The sequence below is a fragment of the Cupressus sempervirens genome, chromosome 10, assembly GCF_028749045.1.
Source record: "Cupressus sempervirens isolate cs-2001-9-10 chromosome 10, ASM2874904v1, whole genome shotgun sequence".
Classification (NCBI taxonomy): Eukaryota; Viridiplantae; Streptophyta; class Pinopsida; order Cupressales; family Cupressaceae; genus Cupressus; species Cupressus sempervirens.
In genome coordinates, this window is record NC_143127.1 from 940812667 (window position 1) to 940822075 (window position 9409).

At 32.5% G+C, this 9409-nt stretch overlaps 1 pseudogene; it reads left to right on the forward strand.

The window, feature by feature from the left end:
* The first annotated feature begins 3709 nt into the window (after positions 1-3709).
* Positions 3710-4366, forward strand: LOC149537069 (putative pentatricopeptide repeat-containing protein At1g26500; annotated as a pseudogene).
* The last annotated feature ends 5043 nt before the right edge of the window (positions 4367-9409 follow it).

The following is a 9409-nucleotide window of genomic DNA, read 5'->3' on the forward strand; positions in this document are numbered from 1 at the left end:
TTCAAATTGTCAATTATTTGGCATTCCACCTTGGTGATCAATATTTTCACAAACTTATAAATTTTGGATTGTTATGTAATTTTGTGCAAGCTGATATATTCTTTCTCTCTAAGTGATTGGTGACTAGAAGTCAAATATCTGAACCAGTGCAATTTGAGATTCATGGTATGATTGAAAGATACAATAGCTAGAAAGGATTTTGAAAGATTTTATCTATGGTTCTTAGAAATGGTTGAAGAAACTATGTGGTGTTTAGTTGCAAAGAGATATTAAATTACAAAATAAATATAGATCTATTGTTGTTTCTAGCATCGAAGTTGTTTGTAGCCACCATAGCTTAGGTATTTCTATTTTCATGAGATCTTCCTTTCATGAAAATAACATTTTTTAGAGGTATTCTCCATTTGGTGATCAACACCATACATAGGAGAATTTGTTTTATAAGTTTTCATATTCTTGAATTCAAATTTTAAAAGAATATGGTTGAGTATGAAAACTAGTAGAGAGAGCAATTATTGTTGTAGTTTTATTACAGACTTGTTGAGATTTGTGTGCAAGTATGTTGATGGTATGAATTTTGAGATATTAGGATCTCAGAATCCCAAAAGTTATAGCACTTGTTTTATTATGTTCTTTCTATGAGATCAAAATCATAGTCTCTATTTAGTGATTTCAACACTAGGAGAAAGGGATAGAAGTTTTATTTTAAAAATGAAATTAGATCTCAAATCTAAAATTGGTTTACTAAGACATGAAGATGTGCTAGAAGATATGGTAGAAATTAAGAAAGATCTTTGAAATCAAATTATCAGATTTATAAAAAATGTGGTAGGAGACGTTCAAGGTCTAGAAGATTATCAAATCTATGAAAGGTTTAAATCAACACTTATGGAGTTGCAGGTGCCTTTAAGAACCAAGAAATATTCATGGCCTATTATTTCATAGATGTCTTTATACCTAATTCAGTTAACTGGCCACCACATTTGAGGGTACAAAAGATCTTTCATGTTGATAGTCTTTTCAAGAAATTTGAAAATGATTTAAATAGCCAATGTGAATGTGTTGAAAGTAATAGTGAGTCTAGTGAATCCATAGATAATGACAATGTTTCTTGTGATTATGAAGAGATAGATTCTAGATCTATTGAATTAGATGATTTTAGTTAGAAGGACGAAGATGGTTATGTGACTGAAAATGAATCATGTGACAGTATGCATGAGAATGTGGAAAGTTTTAACAACAGTACAGACATTTCTTCTTTTGGTAAAGATGAGAATAACACACCTAGTAAAGAGGTATTGTGCAAAGAAGAAGTAATATTTTGTAGTATGGATTCTAGTTTTTTATATTTTCATATTAATTGTATTGCTACTATAAGTTTTTTAGATCAGTTGGCTTATGACCAAAACCTAGGAGAAGAGACTTGTGATGAAGTCTTGTTGAGTGTTGAAGAAATTTTAGAACTCCTAGCTCATGATTTTGAAAGATATGTAAATGTTTCTCTAGATGGTCATTCTATCCCTTGTGGTATTTCTTCTAAAGGTGAGGTCATTTCTCCAAGGTTTGATGTTGAATTTGATATAAATTAGAATATCCGCTATCAAGTTTTGGAGATGTATGTGATAATAGACAAGGTATTAGTACACATGATGACTTTTCTAATAAGGAGAGAAAAAATAGGGAGAAATTTCATTTTGTTTCAGATTCTTATCATGTTGATTATACTAAAATTGGTTTTGAATATAATAAAGAAGCAAAGGCCATAAGTGATAAATTTGATTTTGAGTTTTCACTATATATTGATGATAAGTTCAAAGTTCATTCTAATGAGTTGTCTACTGAGGATTACAGTTAGCATGGTTTATGTGAGAATTTTCATGATAGTCTTCTAGAGTTGATAACTAATTAGTTGTTTGAGTGTGAAGAGGTTTCAGTGAAAGATAAATTTGATTTAGTGAGTAACATGACTACAAGTAGGCAACGATCATATTCTACATATTCTTCACATCCACTTACACAAGGTGAGTTGCAAAGTTTTGACATATGAAATTTTTTGAACAAGGTAGAATATGAATCATTTTTGTTTCTAGTGGAGAGCATGCATCAATCATATGTGGATGATGGTTTTCAGAATGATTCCATTTTACATGAGCATGCTGATTTGTTTTCTCATAATGAGCATGATGTAAAGGTTAATGTTGATGTATGTATTCATTATGCCCATGAGGTGTTTAATTCTTCTATAACCTTTCATTTAGTGTTTCTATTTGTTCTATGAATTTAAATTAACATTTTGAGCTATTCTGTGAAGTCTTGTTTTGAGCAATTTACAATTCTACATTCACCTGTGTCAAACAGTGATAGAAGGCTATGTTTGCATGTGAATATCTCATACACTATAATGTTTCATAACTCACCATGTTGGGAGTGCATAGTGTCCATACATAAGAGCCTATGTTTTAGATTTCAAGTCATTTTGAGTCCATTTATCTAGGTTTTGAATTTGTCAAAGTTGGTCATTTATTGATGTCACGCTAATGCACTTTGTTCTGAATTCTGGGAAGCCCTGTTTGACTAGTTATAACATTGACCTAGTTAACCAAAATGAGAAAATTCCTATTTCATTGTATTTTATCATCAAAGACTTGCTATGTTTCAAGTTTGAGATTTTAATGAATTCGTTTGATCAGTTTTCAAATGTGATTCCAAATGCAATTTCTAACTTTTTACTGGTGTCAAGAAATGCAGATTGGTTAGTACCCCTATTCGGGATGTTATAACTTGAGATTTGTGATAGGTGAGATTGAATGCATTGTATCACTACATTTCACTCTGAAAATATTTTAAGTGTGCCAATTTTCAAGTCTTGATGAATCTGTTTGCACACTTTCCCAGGTCAATTCAATTTGTAAAAATTGCTTTCTATCAGTGTTTCTAGTCTGCAAATTCTGAGTAGCCTAGTTTGACCATTCTCCAAATGTGTCCTGTTACTCATCATTAGCCTAAACCATAGATTCACATTTTCCTCATGAAAGTGAAAAAACACCCCTACTTTCATTTTACCAAGTGCTCATTTGCCCAGTTTCAAAGCCAAATCCAAACGCAATTTAGTGTTTGCTGACATGTTTGTTTGCAGCCAATTTTGAGACGAAAAATTTGATAGTCAATATATTTTGACTAAGAATTCATCATGAGACAAGATTCAACAGGGTAAGAGATTGTAGGACAAAGAATCATTCTGTGGGTTCCTAGAGTCGGGTTATCTTTTTGGATTAGTTTTTAAGGCTAGTCAAAGGACCTCCTAACATAAAATTGAAAGTTTGCAAAAAGATGTAAAATGAGCTGCAAACTCATTTTTAGTGGTCAAATTTGTTTAAAATCAGTGCCAGAGGATGAATGAGTCAAATTTGTAGTTCAATCATTTGGAAATGATTTTTTTTTAGCTGAACCCACTTTAGGGCCCAACTAATTATACCACATTGATAAGATTGATGACAATGCTAGCTTTGATGGGTCAATGGATTCTTTGCAAGGAAGGTTTAATCAAGATTATATTTTCCTTACTTCTATCAATGAAAATGATAACATGGAGGTGGAGACCTAAGAATTGCCATCTTAATCTGCAAGTAAGGAGTATATGAATGATGAGGAATTCAGTCAGCTACTAGGCATTTTGAATTCTAATCCTTGTACCTCTTTTGGAGACTTAATGAATCCCTATTATGGAGATGAAAATGGATCCCCAATAGATGTTGTTGTTTACACTTTTTTGATCACTGGTTATGGCAATGATGAGAATTTGGATCAATCCTATAAGTTTCTTCTAGAAATAAAAGAGATAGGGATACCTCATGACTGCCAAATCGACAATGCTCTAATTGAAGTCATGGTGGATCTATATAAACCAAATGAAGCTACTCAACTCTATGATGAGATGACACAATATGGCTTCAAACCAACCATTCACACCTACAACATGCTTATGAAATTATATTTCAGGATGAGGAAATTTGAAAACGGCTTTGATATATGGAAACAAATGACTTAGAATGGGTGCAGTCTTGATGTCAATTCATAGATTATTCTTATTAGAGGACTTCTTAGGGAAGGCTGATCACAAGAGACATGTGCCTACATTGAAAGAATGATTGAGAAGGGCATGAAGGCTCCTCGTTTTAGTTATGATAAATTTCTTGCTAATTTTTCACAAATAGGAAGGACTCATATATTTGATCAACTTGGAGAATAGATGAGATAAATAGGGAAGTTGGATGTTACAAATGTGTTTGTTATGTTCTCACAGAAACTAGAAAACAAAGCCAAGCAGAAGAGCACACATAATAGGGGAGAACCCATGCTCAGGTAGTAGACAAGGGAGATTTCCCATGTTTTATCAAGTCATAGTTATAAGGTGGAAATCACCATTAAAAATTAAAAAATCTGCAAGAGAATAGCCTTGCAAGGGTGGCAACTAGATATTTTGTAAGCAATTTGTTTTTTTATTACAAATTGGCAGCATACATTGGAGAATCCATGTAAGGAATATAGAAGATCCTATGGCTTCCATAGCATGAAGAACCACCCACATCATTTAAGCAGCATCCACATAAACATTGGAGAGAGGCCATGGTTGAAGAGGAGAAACCACTTCAATGAGGAAGCCAATTCAAAATAGGGGCACAACACTAAGTAAAATATGCCTAATTATCTTTAAAAACATTGAGTATGGTTTTGTTAAAAAACCTAAACCAAATGGAAGCTTTTGGAATGGAGTGGGACTATTTAAAGGGAGGCACCATGCAAGGAAGAAGCCACCAGTTGATAGGAGAAGGCCTATGATTTTTCACCATGAGCAAAGGAGAGAAAATGAATTTAAAATGATATATCCCACATTCAGTGGGTATGAAGTTCTTTTAATGTTTAAATTCAAAAGCACTCCCATATTAAATTTCTAAGAGACAAGAACTTTTGAAATGCAAGCTTATGCATGGGGCCCATGGTAAGCCAGCTAGAGATGAAGATAGAGAAATTTTAAACAAACCAACACATGTGATGATGTGGCAGAGGCAAAAGGTAGGAGACATAGGATTGTGCCATGTGGCACATCTTGTAGTGGGTGCTTCCCCACTAGGAGAAGTTAGTCAATGAATAAGCAAAGCAGTAATGCACCCAAGCATGACATGGTAGTGGGCTCGAGCTAGTGATGATCTTTTAGTGATAAGGTAGTTGTTCAATAACCAATGATTGGATAGTTCTTGAACCAATGAGGAATTTCCATGTGGTAGCTACAGATGGAACAATCAGAAGGTGCCACATGGTGCTAGGTTGAGGATGATGTGGCAGACACCAACCAATGGCATGCTTCCACATGGAGAAAGGGAAGTTAAACAAGTTTAATGCAAATGCATGGATAGAGCCAAATTTTAAGATGATTTAAAAAGGTTGATTTTAAATGTTTAAAATAAAAAAATTTGTTATATTTTTCTAAAAGGGACATGTACAAATTTTTAAATCTAAAAATGGTTTTTTCCTAAAGTCTGAAATTTAGACATTTTGAAATTTTTGAAAATTTAAAAGTCTAGACTAGAGGCCATGCAGAGGGGGCAATTGTTTTCAAAATGACTTTCAGGGGGTTTTCTATAGGCAAATATAGCAATATTATATATCACCAAAATCGGGAGAAGAAAAACTTTCTAGTAATGAGGTTAATTATTGCACAAGAAGTAACTGGTTCAAATTATAGGTAGAAATTTAAAATTTGAGGCCTTCTCAGTGGAATTGATAAAAATTGAAAATCTAGTTAGAAGCTTGGTAAAACATGGTAAGATTGTAGTTGGGGTCAAATTTTGTCACTTTCAAATTAGTTAAACCTCAATTCCTTTAGCATTCTTGATGCATATTAGATATTTTGGTTGCATAAAGGTTTTCATCATTCAATAGGAGATATTTCAAGTCAGTTACAGAATAATGATGAAAACCATATCGGATCAAATGGGTAGAAAGATGAAAGAGGTTTTGCAACTATAAGGAATGGAATTTCAAGTGGACACATGCCATCTTTAGATCAGATCTAGGAATTCATCCTTGTCTATATCTTTCTTTCTTTAATCCATTGTAAGTGTTGGAAGTTTTCTTTGGGGGAAACAAGTAGGGTTCCAGTTTTCACTATGAAACCAAGGTTGTTGGTTGGTTTTCAATTTTTAGTTCTAGGAGCTCTGCTCAGGCTGTGAAAGCCACACACCCAACATTTCTTCTTGTATGAACAAAAATTTGAGTTTTATGCATATAGTTCTCATCTATTAGGTGATTTGTGAGTCATATCTATACATCTTTCACATTTTTTTTTTCAAGAAAAATGAATAAAGCACCAAAAAGTGTTTTACATTCATTCTGAATCTTGTTTCTTGTTTATGGACCTATAATTTCTTCTAATTTGTGAACCAAGAGCATAAATTAGGTTGCATTTTGTTTAAGAATGTATGTGGTTGAAATTTGTTGCTTGTAGAACAAAGAGCCATGTAATTTCTTGATATTTATCATAGGATTTGCAGATTTCATGATGGGATAATTTGGGTATGAGATTCATTTTGATGTAGATGTCTATTCACAAGCTAAAAGATAGATTCGGGATCTTGATGTAAGGGTTATGTCAAAGATTTCCATAAGATGTATCATTGTAATTCATGTAATTTACCAATAGATAAGGCACTAATTAGTTGCAAGATCATTCAGTTTTGTTTCTCATACTTAGATCTTACTATTCTCAACATATTAAATTATCTTTTCCCTTTTTATGTTGAAAGGTATTCAAAGTTTAACCCTCACTTATCATACCATTTTCATGAGTCATGCCATTAGCTATTTCATGCTTCTAATTTCTTGGTTAAGTATAGAAGATTTAGGGGTTTCATCTATTATTTTAGATCCTAATTATGCTCATTGCATTGGTCACATAATCAGATCTTAATAGGTTCACTCACCTAGGTTTTGTAGAGTTTGAAGTGAAGAAGGTGTGTAGTCTGATAGTTGGCCTAGGTTCATGGTGAATTGTGTCCATTATTGGAGATAGATGCCCATAGATGCATTCTTACCTTGCATACTTGGTTATTCAAATTTTGTTAAATCAGGAGCCAACACGCTCGATTCTTATTTTCTATTATAGCTGAATATGATTTATAGATTGAGTAGATGGATGTGAAAACAACATTCCTTCATGGAGATTTGGAGGAAGAAATTTATATGAAATAGCTAGAGCACTATATGGTAAAAGGTAAAAATCATTTGGTCTATAAGTTAAAGAAATCCTATATGGTTTAAAACAAAGTGCTAGGATGTGGTACTAGAAGTTTAATACATATGTATTGAGTTTTGGATTTGTGCGATCAAAGTTAGACTATTGTATATATTTCAAGTTTGATGGTGATAAGTTCTTGGTTATTTCCTTATATGTTGATGACACGTTTATTGGAAAAGGAAAAGGTTTGATTGCAGAATTAAAATCTCAGCTCTCAACAAAGTTTGAAATAAAAGATCTTGGTGTAGCAAGTCACATTCTAGGAATGAAGATTACAAGATATAGGAAAAAAAAAAAATCTTTGGCTAGGCTAGAGTAAGTACATTGATACTATTCTAATAAGATTCAATATGTAGGATTCTAGACCATTGAGTGTTCCTATTACTATGGGAACAAAGATTTCTAGCTTAAAGTGTCCTTCATCCCCATTATAGATTGAACAAATGAGTCAAATACCATACCAGAGTGTCATTGGAAGTTTAATGTATGCTATGGTCTGTACAAGACCAGACATTTCTCAAGTAGTGAGACTACTTTCCCATTACATATCTAATCTAGGAAGAGCTGATTGGGATGTAGCAAAAATATTTTTTAGATACTTGCGAGGTAACTCAGACTACTCTATATTTTTTCATGGGGCAAGAATCGAGCATCTCTTGGATATTCAAGGCTATGTAGATTCAAATTGGGCTGATGATGTTGATAGAATAAGATTCATTAGTGCATATTTATTTACATTATTTGGTGGTGCAATTAGTTGGATGAGCAAGTGACAAGCTAAGGTTGCTTTTTCCACTATAGAGGTAGTGTGTATGAAAACTACTCATGCCTACAAGGAAGCCATTTGGCTTAAGATATTGTACTTAGATATAGGTTTCAAAAAGGTTGTAATGACAATCTATAGTGACAGTCAAAGTGTAGTTTTCCTAGCAAAGAACCTAACATTTCATGCTAGGACCAAGCACATTAATTTACAATATCATTTTGTGAGAGATATGGTTGAGGATGCAAGGTGAAGTTGGAAAAGGTAGAAAATTTGACAAATATTGTTAATTAATTAACCAAGGTTGTGAACACAAAGAAGTTTAGATGGTGTTCATAGTCTATGGGCCTCTTCTCCCATAGCAATTAAGACCACACTACAAGAGATCCCCTGACTCTTGGAGGTTATTTTCCATGTGGGAGAATGTTGAGAAATGTTTCTTATACTTGCAAGCCTCTAATCTAATAGTGCATGCCTCCAATTCAATTTGCCTTATTAAATGTGTCCACTCTATGAGTGGATGCCTCCTTTCCACCTTGTGAGTGGATGAGTCACTCCACCTTGTGACTAGATGACTCATTCCACCTTGTGGGTGGATGACTCACTCCACATTGTGAGTGGATGAAGCACACCACTTTGATGTGGGCATGAAATTCTTTATAAGGATGTTCATATCGTACAACACTGTCATGCCAAAAAATACCCCAGGCATAAACACATGTAATTTTTTTAAAAACTAAAACCACTAAGTTAAATAAATTTAATTTAGTTAAAAAATAGATACATTGTAAAATACACAACAGGTTTTCCTACGAACACCTTGATGTTCCATTGTAGGTTTAAAACCAATGTGTATGAATAGATCATTAAATCTAAGAATTCGTTATTAAATTGATTAATTAAATTGAACAATCCAATTTTCAATTAATTAAAATATTTGACACATTATCTCTTTGATTTAGTTTTAAAAATAATTCAACATGAATCATGATCCTATCACTACCCACTAACCTTAACTTAATAACTTAAACAACATAACAATTTTAATCATCTAACTCTAAGCTTTAATATAATTACATTAAAAAAATTTAACTTTAATTCTAAAATAATTACATTCAAATCTATAATCTATCCTAAAAAATAAAACTTTTTCTAATAATAATGGTACTGAAATTAATAGAATTTAAAATAATAATTAGAATATTACATTCCTAATTTATAAAATAATTTACAACCAATAAATTACCAATGATTTTAGAACATTTAAATTAAACTAACAAACAATTAATATCTAAAAGAAAAATTAATCATTACTAACCCATAAAACTACCTACCATGTACTACCTTAGTCA